Source organism: Pleurodeles waltl, chromosome 4_2, assembly GCF_031143425.1.
Source record: "Pleurodeles waltl isolate 20211129_DDA chromosome 4_2, aPleWal1.hap1.20221129, whole genome shotgun sequence".
NCBI classification, from domain to species: Eukaryota; Metazoa; Chordata; class Amphibia; order Caudata; family Salamandridae; genus Pleurodeles; species Pleurodeles waltl.
The window spans coordinates 47761996-47779717 of NC_090443.1; the positions used below are offsets into that span (position 1 = coordinate 47761996).

General features: G+C 48.6%; 1 protein-coding gene across 5 annotated transcripts in view; it reads right to left on the reverse strand.

Annotated features, from left to right (window-relative positions):
• DGKA (diacylglycerol kinase alpha) overlaps positions 1–5982 on the reverse strand; it is a 271946-nt gene extending 265964 nt beyond the window's left edge. For 3 of the 5 annotated variants that reach the window (XM_069230603.1, XM_069230602.1, XM_069230599.1), the window contains exon 1: positions 5831–5982. The gene's annotated coding sequence lies outside the window, so the exon portion shown is untranslated. Of the gene's footprint in view, positions 1–5655 lie in introns of all 5 variants that reach the window. The other 2 variants (XM_069230601.1, XM_069230600.1) reach the window with 2 other exon arrangements.
• Between the last annotated feature and the right edge of the window lie 11740 nt (positions 5983–17722).

Below are 17722 nucleotides of genomic sequence, written 5' to 3' on the forward strand. Positions count from 1 at the left end.
AGCAACCCACCTCGTGGTGTGAAGACCGGGAAATATGTCCATTGGTTTGTCATCAGTTTGCAGCCACTATTCCCTCACCACATTATACTTGACCAAGCCTAAGCATGGGTCACAATATGTGTGGTGTGGTTAAAGCAGCCACCTTGCCAAGAGAAAGATACAATTTGTTGTTGCTCCAAGAGTCTGCAAAGATATTTATGTTAATTATTAGTCGGGAATCGTTAGCCCAGCTTTAGAACGCATTTCAATTTGCTGTTTGAAGTATGCACGTCTAAGCGCTAAAAATACCTGCTAGGTGATATTGCTTATTTTTGTGCCGGCCGGGACATCAAAATACCGGTGGTGGCGGTAGAAAACCGGTCCGGTGGCAACCCTGGGTGTGGCCACTGGGTCTTGAGCAGACTGGCAGACTGGCCCACACTTGCGCCGGAGACAGGGAGGGCACCTCGCATCACCTCGTGCGCGCCTGCGCCGGGGTGTGCGCCCCAGTGATGACTGCGCTGCTCGCAAGCACTCGGCGGCGGAGGGCCGGGTGCGACATTGCCTGGGGCCTCCGCCCCTTTATCCGGCACAAAGCCCCGTGCGCGGTGCAGCGACGCCTGGAAACCGAAGTCTGGCAAAGCAATGTGGATCTTTGCTGATAATGGACGAAGCGTCTGGATTCGAGCCGCAGAGCACCTGGAATCACGGCTTCGCCTCTGTACTTGGACACCGGATATTGCCATGTTTTGCTCTCGGGCTGCGCCGTGTGCAGTGCACAGTGCTCGGACTGTTGAGTCCTGGCCCTGTTTACTGTATTATTTTTCAGTACCAAAATGGCCAGTCGCCGCCGACAGAAGCCTAACATGGGCCCGACATGAATCTGAGTAACCCTGCCTTTGCATTGCACGAGAGCACACACGCCCTCCCCCACACGTCATGTGCACACCTCCGCACATGATTATGTATCAACGCGTCAAATCTGCATCTCTACAATCACGGCTGGCAACCCCCATAGAAACACTTGTGACGATACACAGCTCCCCCCAACACCAGTGACAAAGGCGGCTATCACCACAAGAGAATCGACTCCTCAAAAACACACCTCCGCAATCACTAGCTAGTGTGGCACCTGTGAGAGCATGTGCTAGTGCGTGACACACACGAGAAAGGGCTTGGAGCCCGCCTGTTGCTTACCATTTGTTGGCTTGCCTGGCACTATAATTTACAGGTGTGTGACTGGTCACAGCTGGCATAGAATAATTTCCCTTTCTCTTTGTAGAGCAGGGACCAAGCACTGACTGATTTAACCTAATCAGTGCCTGTCCACTGCTCCTTATGCGCATGACATACTGTTTTGTTCCTTTTGGTGCAATGCAAACAGAAGGCTTGTGACCCTCAATGTGCCTAGCAGGGCAAACAAATTAGTAAAGATTTATTTTCTATAGTCGACTTTCTTTTATTTTGCCATGTTTTCTTTTCTCACTTTGAACTAGTTTTCTTTTGCTTTTGCTGGTGGGCACTGCTCTCAAAAGATGAGGATTGGATTATCTTGTTCTAAATATTGCAAAACGCGTTTGCTGCTTTTTTGTGTGTAATTTCTGAAATGGAGCTTTAACACATAATCGTGAAGTACATCCCAATCTACCCCATTCCTATCTGCCCAACCTCATCCCACACCAGTCCACCCCACTCAATCCTCCCAACCCACTCTAATCTGTCCCACTCCATTCTGCTCCACTCCGATCCAAAACAATCTCCCCCACTCCAGAATTCTGTACTCCAATCTGCCCCACTCCAGTCCAAAACTATTTGTCCACTTCAGTCTGCCCCACTTCTTTCCAGTTCATCTCACCCCAATCCAGCTACGCCATCCCAATTCACCTCACTCTAATCCACCCCACTCTAATCCACACCAACAAAATCCACCCCACTCCAACCTAGTCCAATCTACACCACACCAAATACAATCCAGCCTTATCCAATCTACCCCACTCCAATTTAATCCAAAACAGTCTCCCCGCCCTAATATGCCCAATCCAAAGCAATCTGCCCCACTCCAATCCAAAACAGAACAATCCCCTTGACTCCAATCGGCCCCACTTAAAATAAAACCATCCTACTCCAGTCCTACCACTGCAATCCACCTACCCCTAACCAATCTAATCCACCCAGTACCTCAACCCAGTCACCCCACACCACTGAACTCTACAACCCTCTACTCCCCTCAGCGACACTCCACTCCCCCTACTCCAGTCTACAACACTCTGCAAAACTCTGCTCCTACAAATCCAGCCTGACTCTACTCACCCCACTCGCGCCACTAACTTTTTGCCATGCTGAACAGCAGCGTCCTCGCGCCCTTCTGCGCACACAATGTGCTGCGCCCCTTTGTGTGCCAAGTACGGTGGGTCATCCTTCATTGTATGCAGAGTGAGCGCTTCGGCTCTGGGGCTACAGCAAGCAGTTGACTCTGGGCATACAGTAAAGGGTTCCCCTCGGCCTGTCATTTGCAGTGAGCGCTGTCTTTCCGGTATGCACAAAGTATGTACGCAGAAGGGCATCGCTGTTTGGAGTGCCCCCTTGTGCATAAGTGATGCCCATCTAGGCGTGCAGTAAGTAGTGCCCCTCTGGGCCTACAACGAGCGGTGCCTCTCTGGGTACATAACCAGGGGTGTACTCTGGAGATAAAATACATTGCGCTACGCTGCTCATTAAATAAGCAATGTTCTCTACCCGGCCCTTCACTCTGGGATGAGATCTCTGGATGTTGTGGGCGTTTGCAGCTTTTTTTGCGTCTGTTGCACGTGTGGTTGTGCATCCCACGCTTTTAATCTCGTGGGATGAGAGTGCCCAGGTGGCATCCAGAATAGCCTGCCCACAGGGGAAGGCCCGGGTAGGCTGGAGGACGGTGGGTTCTACTTGTGTCTGACCTGGAAGAGGGCCGGCCATCGTAGCATCACATCTTGGCACGTGATGCTCTGAAACGGGTCCTGAGGGGGCAGGAATAGCTTCTCCTAAAAGAACGTGAATTATTTACTGCAGCATCAAAATGATGCTAATGGGCACTGAGCCAGACCCTGGAACATTACAAATGTTTCTCGACAGAACTTATGCAAAACCTGTGGTTTTAACTCTTTGGAAAGAGCTATGAACTTCCCCAGAAGACGAAAGGGTTCCCTCGCAGAACTTGCAAGCTCGGTGCAATGTGAGGGTGCTTCTAAAATATTCACGAGAGGTGCATTCGGCTCCCAGACCCTTTAGCATGCCAAGGCCTGGCTGGGCAGCTGTTAACGGAAGTGCCCTCGGGGCACCACCCTTTACAAGCAAGGATTGTGAACGGTGCGCACTGCGGATCACCGTGTCCGATACAGCAACCAAGCGCAGACTCGTGCAACGAGAGAGCGGACCTCGGGCCCCGGCTTCCAGCCCACAACACATTCTGCATTCCTAAGCTCATCGCTCTATGACCCAAGGGCCTGCGCGGCCTCGTCTGCAGCACTGGGGAGCCCCAAGCAGCAATTCTGTTCACAGCGTGCAGTATCAAAGATACCTCCATCAAAGGCGGCTCTCACAGCAGTGCTGGGTTTGTTACATTTAATATCTGTGCGCGGCGAGCCCCCTGGGCAGGGCGCCTCCGTGCCCATTCAATACTATGCCCCTCTGCTGTGACTGGCGCCGAGGAACGGAGGGCGGCTGGCGGTGTCTTGTGAAGTGTGGCAGAGATGCGCGAGGCAAACTACACCGTGTATCATCACAGGATCATGCAACGTGCCATGGACACAGTTCACTTTGCATACCAAAATGCTTCTAGGCGCTGGCTTCTGCTTATTATATTTTGTGATCTGGACTAACTACCTCCCGTGGCGCTGATTATCATAGCCGCCAAAATGACAGTCAATATTTAGGTATATTGTATTAAAATATTTAGCGCAAAGCAAATTAGAGCTCGAAAAGTAAGAGTTGTTCCTGTGCTGCGACCCATTTTTATTTGTTTTTAGGGGGTGTTTGCATGAGTGATCGGCGTTGGGTGGGAGTACTCACGCAATGGCTAACACTGAAAACACTAGTGGGGTGGAGGTGCTTAGAAACGAGAGCCACGTGCCCTCGCATTCCGACTGGGGCTGTTCGACAGGATGAACTGCGGGTTCGGCTGGGGGGGACGGGGGGGTCTCCCCCCCTGGACAGTCAATTACCACATTTAGGTACAAAAGGGTGTAGTGCAGGCAACGAAGGGATGGGCCCGGGGCAGCATACGATAGACGGGAGGCGGGGGAGTTTGCTAAATGTGGGAGGTCGGGAGAGCCAGCGTGCACCGTAGAAGGCATTCAGCGCCACGTCTAAAGTAGTGAGCGCTATAAAACGCTACCCTAACACAACCCTGCACAATCTAGTTCACTTGAGCCTGCAAACAGCACGCCCCCAGCTCTATTTTTTGAGGTGCTGTCTCAGTATGAAGGCACTGCACGACACACACACTCTTCCTGTGCACAGAACCTAAAGCACAGCTCAGAGCAGGACCCGTGGGCGGTGAGCGCTGTCTGCCCGTCACAGCAGACCGGTGCTTGGGAAGTGCAGCTCGGCAGTGTGCTGCATGCATTGGGGGGGGGGGGGGGTCGCGCAGAGGCAGAAGGCATCGTGTCGGCGCCACTCGCAAGGACACATCCATTTCTAGTCCTTAATATTATTTGCAGTGCTTTAAATGGGCCGGTACTGAGTACCGACACTTTTTTTTTTTTTTTTCAGTACCTGCACTAATCACAAAAAAATGAATACTTTCTTTGAAGTGTACCGGCACTTCCCACTTTTAATTTCCATTTCAAGCACTGGTTATTAGTCGTTTGTATGGTGCACTGTCCGCTGTTACAAATGTTTAACGGCGCTTTTGGTAGCACGGGCTTGGCTTCGAGTCTGAGCAGTGAGGGTCGGGGTGGGGCAGGGGAGAAGAGATCCCGGGGGTACTTTCGGCAAAGTACAGTATGGGTGTAGGTAGCATGATTCACAATCCAATGTGGTAGAGCAGATTCCACTGCGTGATAAACATTTCTCATTCTTAAAATATTCTGTAAACCCGCCGCCCCGCGTTCTGTCTGATGCTTCTCAGAGAGGCATCGCACATATTCAGCCCAAAGGTGCCCCCGGAGCCTACTCGCATGCACGGACCTGCTGCCGCCCCACTGTCAGTCCATCGGTGGTCTCTTCACCTAGGTGTCCAGAGCTCCGGTGCCCACAGCAGAGCCTCGTGCCAGTACAGCCCCCCTCTACTGCTGGGTGCCAGTCTCGCCTCTGTGGTGCGGGTGTCCTGCGCGGGGTCCTCTGCCAAGGATCCCTCCTACTGATCTAGGGCTCTCTCGCCAGACAAAGCTCTTAAGGCCAGTGCGGTGCCCCGCCACGCTGCATGCATTGGTCCCTTTGGGGTCCAGGTATGAACTCCCCTAACAGGACTCCATAACACCCCTGCGTTTGAGTGGTCTCACCTGTGGTCCCTTTAGCCACGCTCCCTGACTTCCCTGTTGAGTGGTGGTCTCACCCTGGCGCAGAGCTCCCCTTAACTGTCCCCCCCCCCCCCCCCGCATTGTTTGAGCGGCCTCACCTGTGTGCAGAGCCCCCCCTTAACTGGGACTCCCCCCCCCCCCCCCCCCCCCAACACCCTCTGCATTGCTCGAGCGGCCTCACCTGTGCGCTGGCCCGATGGCACCCTTCCCTGCCCCTCTGCTACTGAGGGTGCTCCCCCGGTGCAGATGTCATGCCTTCAGCTGTGCCCGGACCCAGGCACTGTTTAAGGCTCCCACCTGTGCGCAGACCCGCTGCCTGCCCCGGATCTCCCTCCTCACTGAGGTGGGGGTCTCACCTGGGTGCCTCCGCTGTGCCCCGCGCACAGGAGGACGGCGCAGCCCTCCGTAGCCGTGTTTACTCCTGCTCGCTGTCCGCGCAGCCAGGAAGTGAACGCCTCCCGCCGCCCTGCCGGCTCTGAAAGTTTGGGGCAGGCTCCGGGGCTGCCCGCCCTTCCGTGGCCCGGCCCCCGCCTGACATCAGCCACCCCCGGGGCTGCGGCTGCTCTTTGCTCCCGGTGCAGCGCTCGCTGCCCTTGTTGGTGAGACAGGGCTGGGCCGCTCTGCCGGGCCCGCTGCAGCCCGGACGCCTTTTCGCACACGCTGCACTCCTGTTTGCTTTTTCTGCAGACAGTGCCATCTTTCTATACACGTACATCCGCATACCCTGTTTTGTTTGAAGGCGCAGCCGTTTGTCACTGATCAAATAAATCACATGAGGTTGAAGTGATTTGCCTACGATCAAACACCGTGACCTGAAGTCGAGATTTGAACTCCAATCACAGTTTGGCAGCAGACCATCACGTCCCTCTTTCAAGGTTTCCCAATACCCTGGCTTCTCTATCGGAAGGAACCCCCTAGCCTCCCTGGGTTCCTACTTTAATTGGTGTCGGCCAATCTGTCTTAATTCGTCCTTCCTCTTTCTGTTCATTTTAGCGCTTTGAAGCGGCCTTATTGTCTTATAAATTCCAAGCAAGAGACCAGCATGGCCTGACAGAGCAGTGACTTCCATTCCACTGTACCCTGTGTCTCACCCGCCAATCTTTTTCGTGGCTTTCTTAATCCCAACAGCTCTGAAGCGTTCAAAGGCAGGTCTAATCACTATAAAGCAACCAACATTAGATGCCCCCTCCTCGCCTTTTTCTCCCCTTATTTTTACACCATCTCCAGCATCATCTCTTCCTCCTTAGTGCTTTAAAAAAGCCCAAAGAATGACTATGCTGCGGGCCCGTAAGTCTATCAGGTCTAGCGTTGGGCGCTTTCTCAGCCTGGCGGAGGTGTTGGCCAGTTTGTCTCCTAGTGTTGAAAAGATTTTCTAGTATGGAATGAAGCAGTCTCATTCTGTCTGGTGTCTGACTTTTTTTTTTTAACTTGTTTATTTATGCATAGAAAGGGACTCCTATAACTATGCAGCACATCATGGCATATTACATTGAAGGAGATTTACTGTCAGTCGACCGTCCAACAACTGTACCCATTCGAGGTCTCTATCCAGATTCACAAATTGTGCATTGTCCTAGGAAGCATAAGGAAATAAACATTTAAAGTATCAGACAGGGTCAAGTCCATCAACATAATGGGCCCATCCGTTAATGGCGCCAACCACTATACAATTTGTGCAGTGCATGTCAGTCCCACAGCTATCAAACAAAGCAGAACACAGTGATCATGATGAGCACTGACAGAACAGATAAAGTGAGCAACAACGTCCATATGACATTGAAGGTACCACACACACACAGCCAGGGAGGGGAGGGTGAAACTCCCAGGGCGGGGGGCCACCACAAAACAGTCCATATATAAAGCATTGACCAGGGCAAGGAGTTCCACTCGCGACGACCCCCACATCAACAGCCAACCCTGGCAACACACCCACCCTAATAGCTCAAAACTCGTAGCCATGCCTCTATAGCCGTTAACCTTATTCCATGATTAGACGAACTGTATCCAGAGATCAACAGTCAGAATCGTCTGTCAAGGGGTCCTCCCCCTCACTCTCCCACCCACCAGATAACTCAGTAATCAAGTCATGCCAGCGCTCTATATCTCGGGCAGCATGTTCATCCACTCGTACCCTAAGCAGGCGACAATCCTCTGCAGTGGCCCATTCGGCCAAGTCACTCAGTCAATCAGCATGCAGCGGGGGTGTGGGCTAGCCCATCATATCACAATATTCCTTTTTTGCCAAGATAAGCCCCAGTTGCGCAAATCTGTACGCCATTTTACGACCTTTCTTAGGGACAAGGAGCAGACCCAGTAAACTGTGTTTAATTGTTACATGCACTCGCACAGCCGTGACCTCCCTAAGCGCCACCACTACTCAACGCCAAAAGGGTTGAACAAAGCTACAGACGCATGCCATATGAACAAAAGAAGCGACGGCATCCCGCAACAGCCACAGCTGTCAGGTCTCGAGGGGGATATTCTATGCAGGCGTAGGGGCATCAGGTATGCTCTATGCAAATAGAAGTGTGTCACTTTAAACCGAGCATTGCTAGTCTCATCCTGTAACAACAAACAGGCCCTATTCCATTCCCTGTCTGTGAGCGCTACACCCAGGTCAGCTTCCCAGCAGCCCCTGATTCTCTGCATTCCAGTTAGCCTATTTCCCTTAAGAGCTTTATACATTCGGGACAGGAGACTGCGTTCACCTCCGGATCCAGAAGAGTCACCAGGAGTTCAGATTCAGCCGGCTCCTCCGGAAAAGTCACCCAAATATCTCTGGCCGTCCGTGAAATATTCGCATACTGTAGGAACTGCCCCTTGCCCACTCCGTACAGGGATTCCGCTTCTTCCCTTGTAATAAATGTGCCATTTTGGTACAGGTCACACCGGCATTATTACAACCAGCTGCGCGCCACCTCTCAAAATCGATCACCTCAGCAGCCTTTACAAAGGGCCGGACATACCATAACAGTAGTAGACACGCGTATGGGGCCCTGTGGAGAACCCGCACAACCGTACTCTCCCAGGCTCTCGATACCTGTTCTATCAGATAAGGTGTACTCTGCGGAACCCTAGAGCCCCACATCAAGATATGCGGGAGCTGCTCCACCTGGATTGAGCCAGTCAACCAGTCTCTTTCCCAGTTACGAGTATCCCCACACCACGGGACTGCCTACTGTAGTAACCCAGCCAAATAATATAGGTAGAGATTCGGCAGACCCAGACTCCCACTAGTCAGGTCCAGTTTCAGTAACTCCAAGCGGACTCTGCACCGCCTACCCGCCCAGACCAGGGATAATAATAATCTATCCAGCTGCCGGAAAAATGAGAGAGGAAGCTCACAGAGCGAGTTCTGCATGACATACAGGCATCTGGGAAGAACAATCATTTTGCTAAGTGCGACTCCACCCATAACCGATAATGGAAGGGAGATCCAGAATTGAACAGAGGATCGAAGGCCCTCCAATACTCTCCCCATGGTTAACGTAAATTGCAGCTGCGGGGAGTGCGTCACTCGGACGCCTAAATATGTAAAGGACTGGTGTCTGACATTTTTAGATTCCTACCAGACAGCACTTTTTTTGTGGGAGGGGTGGCGGGGGAGATATTGGGAAAGCTTCCCTAGGAATGCTGGAGGAAAGCTGTACGATTTTTTTTTTTCTTTTCTTTCTAAGCAAGCACAATTTAAATGTCTAAATGAACTGTGCAGATATTTCAGATTATATCCGTTATGAAAGCAAATTCTTTTGGTAATTGTGAAGTGTGGTGAATTGTAATAGTCATATCAATTGAAAATGTGTTGTCTGTAATGGCAGCGCACTTCTACACCATGCATTCTCCACTTTACCCCACTCTACTCTGCGCTACTCCAAGCCACTGCACTCCACTCTGCATTACCTCACTCCGCTATGCACGACTCCGCTATGCACGACTCCACTCTGCGCCTCTCTACTCTGCGCCACTACACTGACTCTTCTCTCTAACAGTGCACTCTCGCCCATTGAATTCTACGCCACTCTGTTATACTCCAATCCACTCTGCAGCGTCACAGAGTGCAGCGGTGCACAGTAGATTAGAGTAGCGTACTCTATGCCATGTCACTGTATGCCTCTCCACCCTACACCACTATTGATGTGAAAAGCGTATGGGGAACACAAGATTGGCAAATTCAGGGTAGGGAGGCTTTGTTTAGGGTATGCTTTATTCTTGTAGAAATTATATTTTTAAATGACACAGTTCAACAAACATCCTGCCTAGAGTTAGCAAAAATAAAATAAATGAATGCACCCGTAATTCCCACACTAGCCAAAGTCACCAATTGGCAAAAATACTTAAATGTCACAGAAGAAGAACTGAATGCTTGGGTCCAGAATGGTACCTATAATTCTACAATTTCGAGTCCTTGAGGGTGGTTATTGTGGCCTTTGGACACAAATGGGTGACGGGCACATTTGTTAATTGTTTCAAGATTAGCTGGCCAGATCCTCGCTATGTCGCGGGTCAGTACTCTGGTATAGTTACTACCTACAGTGTGGTAAAACTGTGCCAACAATGGTTATGCACTAGCACCATTGCAGCAGTTAAAAAACATCTTAGTCTTCTTATCAGAGGAAGTAGACTAGAAGGATTTCTTGCTAGGACCAAGAAGAACCCCCCTTCCCCCCCCCCCCCCCCCTTAACGATTCCTGTATTTCACATATAAGGAGATCTGGAAGCTTTCTCAAATGGAAGCAGCAGCATGTTTAAGGCAGATAGATAAAGAAAATATGGAAAGGCTTTAGCTGAAGTCGATATTGGCATGAACACCCTGTCCAACAGAATATCTACACATGATAATATTGTGTCATCTGCAATTGACATTCAGAATGACATGTCCCTTTTACAACACGGGCAAAGTCAGCTGCATGCCATCCTGCAGTTGGGTTGATCATGCAGATTCTGACAAGTGGCAGCGTCCCTTGGAAATACATTAACAGTAGGGAATTGTTTGTTGCTTTTAATTTGTCCAGGGTGCAGCAGATGATGGCAAAAAAGGTAGCAAGTTTCACTATGCTTAACATTGAAGAGTTAGAAAAGCTGCCTTACACTGTAGCAAAGGTGCCATCAACAGTATGGTTAGTACATGGGACTATAAATCTGCCGTCCTAAACCTTTCATTTCACAAATTGCTTGAAATATGTTGCCCTGAGTGGCTAGGAGATAGCTATATTAATAAAGAGTGCAAGTTTTCTTTTGAGTTCAGATATATGAATGGCAAAACAGAAGTCTTTCTGAGCGAAAGCGAATGTGAGACTACTGTTAATCATTTGTGATTTGCAAGCAGGTGTCCCTTCACGGCTTTAGCAATGCAAAAGTCGTGTACTTGGCATGCTTTCTGAAGGATACTCCCATCCCATTGATTAGTCCAGCATTTCATACACTTTTAAATGGAAGTTATGGCGTTGTGAACGATCAGAGTTGCTGCAGAGTGAAGCCAGGAATTGCCTACGCAATTTCCATTTCTCAAATTACTTGTGGCCATGTTTTATTGCCCCCCCCCCCCCCCCACACACACACACACAAGATAAGAGTAGCAGACGTGTGGCCCCCATTGCTACTGCTAATGTACATTTTGACAAGCTGAGCAGACTAAAGGCACTGTTTCAAAAACAAGTGACGCTGACTTTGGCCAAGGAGACGTACAATCTCTAGATAGGAAGATCATCAGCCGAGATACAATCCCCCTTAAACACCAACTTCCCCAAGCACTTTGGAGAACTTGTCTGCGGGGTTTTTAATACCTTGAGCACTGCATAGATTGTACACTTTTTAAGGCTGTCGGTTCTGGATTTGTTTCCACCTTCCAGACCGTCTTTGGAGTCATTCCTTCTTTTCAAGTGTATTTGGTGGATTTCCTACAACTTTGGTGCTGATTGGCGGAATACTGCTACTGCCATTCCTGATGCACAGTGGTAGTGCTTTCTCAGCTAAGCGGACTGATGGAGCTACTACCAGCCCAGCTGTGTCATGAGCGCATGATTCAGTACTTTGGTGGTCTGTTGCTGGAAGAACTGGAGCATGATTGGTGATTGTCATTTCGTCCAGTCCTATGGTGCATGCAGCCTGCGTTTAATTGCATCTGGTACCTTTTCGAATGCAAGCCAATAGTGTCTTGCTCACCAGCCAGTGCCTCCTGTGGTCAAGGAACTGTTAATGTTCCCAATGAGGGTCCATTCACTGTCATGCCCCATGAGACTGAGGTTGATTTGAAAGGCCGCTTATGAGCCACTGCTTGTGAACTACTTGGCTCCTTTGACGTATGCCACAATGGATGGTATCTCCTACGCGGGTGATCCTGCATCTGAGGCTTCTGCTCACTTCTCCGTGGATCCTTCTGCCAATCCTGTGATCGATTTGACATCTGCCAATGCGGTCCCGTTTGAGTTTGATGATTTTCCACAGGACCACACACAGTTAATTTTAACTATTGGCTTTTTACAAAATATGAAATGTGATACAAAATTGCCTTATTAATCCTGCTCACGTTTTACCTGCCTTCCTTGTCATGGTTGACATTGTATCTCTTTCATATGTTGAGTTTAGATTTTAACTAAATTTTAGGCTTTTAGTTCAGAGCATTTTTAGACTTGGACTCATGCACCCTCGCTATTGAGTTTGCATCTTTGTTCTGGCAATGGGGAGGGTGTGGTGAATCCACTTTAGTTCCCCACGGGGCACAGGAGTCCGCTTAGCCATCAGCTTGTTGGCCTGTTGCCCTTTTCACCTAGTAACCTTTTACCTACTGAGCATGCTCAGTTTTATTCCATTTATTTAATTATTTCTTCTAGCACTTCGCAGCTGCCTACATTTTATAAGAAACTTTTTGCTATTTATCAGTGCCAGTCTGAGAAGGTGTCATTATCAGTGATGTACATAGGTATAGTCATCATGTCCCTTTCTCACTTACATTTGACAGGCACATAACACGCACTTGTTGGGGATTGTTTATATAATTGCCAACTCAAGTCTGCCAAGTTATCAGTTGTTTAGGAACATACCTGCGTCAGCGATCCTACATGAGCTGTATAAATACATCTCACACGGACAAGGTCATTAGAGGGGTTCCTTCCAGATGCCATCTATGGTGCACGTCACCTTGCCGCAGAACTTAGCCTTTGTGTCTTCATGGAGCCTGACCTAGAGACCTCATTCCGAGGTAACGAGGGATGGGTGTGGTGCTTCTCATGGGCATGGTACTGGAAGATTAGGGTTTATCACACCAAACTCTCGTTAGGGTAGAGATTAGGCTCTCTTTGCTAGAAATTGCATATCTTAAGTTTATTACAATGTGGTGCGGGTTTTCCTATTCACCACTCACCTTCACGATTTTGCTTTTATTATTGCTCATTATCCTCATCATTACAATTCATGCATTTCACTTCAGATTGCAGTCTTTTCAATAAATATATTGAAAACTCTCCTGCATCTCCTTCATTACTTATGTGTGTATAAGACGTATTGCTAACAAGAGAAAAGGGTAACTTCCGTTCCACCACAACTCCCTTGAGAATTTGCATCTAGAGTCCACGCGTAAGGCTGCCAGAAATCACCTCTACTTTCTGAGTTTTGATGAGGTACTGCTTGTAAGCCAGGAGGTTTGGGCCGATAGTTGCGACTTGGAGTGACTCAGTTGCCTACCAACAGAAGTGCTGCTGCCCCTAAACCAGCAGTCTCACTAAGGAGTGAGAGTCCACCTACCAACACGCTGTACGCAACTCCCACTATGCCACTTAACTCCACTCTAATCTGCTACACACTGCTCCATTCTACCCCACTCCACACCAGGCTGCTCCAGTCTGACCCTGTATACCACTGAACTCTACAACACTCCACTCCACCCTATGCAACACCTTCTGTCACTCCACTCTACAACACTTTACTCCCTCCATGACACCAACACTCTACTCCACTCCACACCACGCACCTCTATACCACTCCACTTCACGACACTCCACTTGGCAATAATCCATGCCGCTCTCCTTTAAATTTAACTTTAAGCCATGCTGATCTAAAGCCACGCTGCTGTACAACATAGCAAAAACATATTGGCAAAACCAATAGCTCTTTTATAGACGCAACAAATCAGCTTTGCCAATGCTTGTCTAAGTTTAGCATTGCACAGCCTCTTTCTGCAGCCTAGTGGTGCTGGAAATCCTTTCTTTGTGGTTCAGTGTCTACCACTTTGAGTGCAACCTGACATCGGTCTGCTTCTCGATGCAGTTGGTGCTTACTAAGAATGCATTAGGTTCAAGTGTACTTTGCATTTCTGTTTACAGTGAGGTAGGCACTCTGTATGTTTGATAGGTACCTGTTCAATTGACCTGTATGGTTTTGCTTATTTATTTTGACACTGTAACTTTGTGGAGCTTTATCCCTGTTTGGGTTTTTGGGGTCTTGTCTTAGTTGCTGTTTTTTAGACGAGGACTTTATGCCAGATACAAAATGGGTCACTAGGTACTCTTTGGATGTCACTAGTGTAGTTCCTTAGTGCCAGATAGAGGGCATTTATTTCTTATGGTGGCACAAGAGTTAACAGTTGGAAGATAAGCAACATGAGATTCCTATGAAAGCCCAATGGCAAGCCCACCTCACCCATTTATGGAATGCTAGATTGGAAAGATTGGGAGGACACACTACTTGAATCTAGAAGCCTACATTTGGTTGAGGACAGGTTTCAACACTTACTAAACAAGACTGGGATGAAAGAAAAACAGCCAAAGCACCTACAAAAGCGATGTCTGTGGTGTACAATAGAAGCATCATCCACTCCAGACTGCAGGACACAAGCCTCTTTCCCGCAGCCTTCTTAGAAGAAAATACAAGCAATGCAAACTTTCAGGGTGAGGATTTCCATCAGGAGCTATCCAACCAGTTTGGGGATTTAGAACTGGAGCTAATTTAAAAAAAAAAAAAGAAATGGCAGGAGAAGACTAATTTTGGGTAGAGTGTCTTCAGATGGCAGAACTGCAGGTCTTGGTAGGTGGAGTGCACAAGATTTGGGACTTAGGAGAAGATTGGTGGTTTTTAAGCTAAATATTTCCATTTTTTAAACGTCCGTTGAATGGGGCAGTGGGTTCAGCTGCTTCTTTTGTGAAGCTGCTTCTCTGTGGTCACATCAACCATGGGAGTCTTGGATGAAAGAGCAGTATTGTAATTAGTTTGCTGACCTGTTTCAAACCTGCCTACTTGAATTTCTTTGTCTTCATTGAGACCCAGTGGACAAGCAGTATCCATTGTTTAGACATATGCCTTCTGTGAAATCCATAGTCCTCCTGGGAATCCCTCAGTCTTCATCCTAAGCTCTACTTCCATTCAGACCTTCTGGTCAGGGCCGGCTTTAGTGCTGGGGGTGCCCCATGCGACAACTCCCTTCTGGCACCCCCAACTACCTCCCTGTCCACGGACTCCCCTCCCCAACGCCCCATCCCCGCCCCCTACAACAACCCCCCTCCATCAATGACCCTATCCTTCCAGAGACCCTCTCTTATTTGTATTTCATTCACCCCATAGCGCCACTTATACCAGTGCAAGGTGTCATAGTACCCTCCCCCCAGCACACAAACTACACAGAGAATGAATCACATATGTGCAAATAAGTGTACAGGAAATGCTACAACAGACAAAAAGGACCACAAGATGTAGGAGCCACACGCCATCCTACAGCACATTTTGAAAGTGCTAGGTTTGGAAAAACAAAAATTCAGGATCTAGAATGAAACACAGCAGGTAGGGTTGACTCCACCAATAAGAATTTTTTTACCTAAACAAATGTCCCTAGCGACATCAGGCCAACCAATGGCTGGTGAAAAAGCATAGCATTTCAACCTTGTAGTTTGCGTACAGTTCCCCGATGACCGCTTACTATGCTACACTAGGAGTGTAACTTATGAAACGCAAGCAACAAAATGATTGCTCTGACAAAAAAAACAGTAACCTATTGACCCATACACATAAAACACAGTTCTGTAATCAGCTTAGTACACAAGTCATTCAGGAGCATATTAACCCTAAGCGCTATTCCTTGATTTAAAACTGCCAGTGGACGAATTTCTGATTTCCCTCCAACAGATACCTTAATCACCATTGCCATCTTGACATTTTTATTGTTGTCTGAAAATTGCTGGACACACAAGGAACTCTGCAGCAGGCGCTTTCAAACCCCTAAGATATTTCAAGTAACGGCGCCTCCTTGAGCTTGGCACCGGTGAAGTGGCAGTAGTTGCCCTACCTTAAAGCCGGCCTTGCTTGTGGTTTTAGTTCTCAGCTACAGCAATGAGCCATGAGCAAGCTATTTAGCCAGTGCAGGTGTCCAAGAGTGGCACTCTTACCAGTTTGTATTTTAGTCATCCTCACTCTACGAATAGCCTTGCATTGGGTCCCATGCATATAGAAATATGATGAATCCTGTTGACTCGGCCGAAGAAAGATTGTTGCATCTTTACATCAGCATGAATTTGAAATGCTTCACCCAAACACTCTGCAAACCTGAGTCCCCAGATTTTTTCCTCTTTGGTTTTAGCTTGTTTGTTTCTGTTTTTTTCCTTTTCATTTTATTTTAATGACTCCTCCCCCCCTCAAAAGCAAATAGTAGCATTAACCCCACTTTTCAATTGAAATCTGATTGAGTTGCAATTAAGGCTTCATCTCAGTCTACATCCGTCCCATGTCATGACCTGTTTTTCCCCTGTACTTTCGAATCCACCTTAGACCTGGTGTGGTAAATGTTAGAAATGGGGTTTCTGGTTGACTAGGGTATGTACATAAGCCAGGCAGAACCCACCACTCTAGTCAGGGAAAGTAAGATACCTGCTAACGATAACCTGTGCTCACCTTTAGCTTGGTGTAGAGCAGGCAGGCTTATCCGCACAGGTTATCTGTAAAGTATTTGTGCCACTCACTCACAGCAACTCAGTTTTTTTGGTCAATCATAGCAGCGCGCGCAACTGCTGCTTTTCCGACCTGTTATGTATCTGGTCTTTTAACAATGACCATCACCACCACTCGTTCGTTGGCTTGCCTTCAAAAAATCCTTTGACATTGGGAAATGGTTTACGTTAGTCCCTCCTTGAGGAGGTTTTGTAACCGCCTTGGGCATCGCCCCTCTTACATGGTTAATTGCACTTTTGCCGATACATTTTACTGCAAGTAAACTTATTTTTCCTTTTGTTTCTCTTCACGCTGATGCTCGTGGCGGCAGTGGCACTTTGAATCGGCTTGCTTACGTGAAACTGCTTTACTTTTCATTTTCAATTTATGTGGCAAGATAAGTCCGGCTAGGAGTTTACAACGCTAATAGCTCTAACTCGAGAAAATGCATGACCCATTGCATTGCAAATGCTTGTTTATATAGGAATCACAGACCCACATCAACACAGATCCAATAAATAGTTTAGGAGTTATACTTAGAACAGCTCTAATAATAAAATAAAAAAACGTCAAGACAAGATTTAAGAGTCTGTAATAAGCCCTGCAGTGGTGAAGTTATCAATGCCCAAAGGAAAGGAATGAGTCCGTAGCTCCGATTGTGCAGGGCTTGTGTTAGGGTCTGTACAGTAATGGAAGGAGCTGCACAGTGACTTTGTGGTTGTCCAAGCTGTTACGCGGTAGGGGATTAGTGTCAAGCCTTGCTGGGAGAGTGTATCAGGTGAAATGCGGTAATCGTTCAACCCCTGTTCCCTCTCCCCCACACTGGGAATGAGCGCCAGGCAACCAATCCGGAACTGCTCAGGCCAACCTCTCCTGCAGGTTACAAGCATGACGGGCTAGTACCTGGGTGCAGGTGGAGGAAACCAGATTCGGCGGGCCTCCCCTCCACACGACACCCACGCTGCAGTGAGAGTCTCAACTCATGGCAGCAGGCAGTGTGATGCACAGAAACTGGTGTGATGTGCGTGACTCACCCTGTGGAGTGGTATGTGCCCAGGTGTTCCTGGTGGGTCAGGCACAACCTTCTTTCTCCCCTTAAGATGATACCTGCAGCACCAAAACACTGCTGTTACTTGGCCAGGGCCTGCACTCCCTGGGTGCTTAGTTGCAGACACTCAAGCAGCACCGTGAACGCAGGTAGGGAGATCTTTGATGCTCTTGGGACCTCAGATGGGACAGGGGTTAGCTAATGAACCCCTGGAGTCACTCTGGAGTCGGTTGGAGGTTTGTGTTGCAGGGCAGAGGTCAGCAGGCACAAGGCGGCTCAACAAGACAGCGCA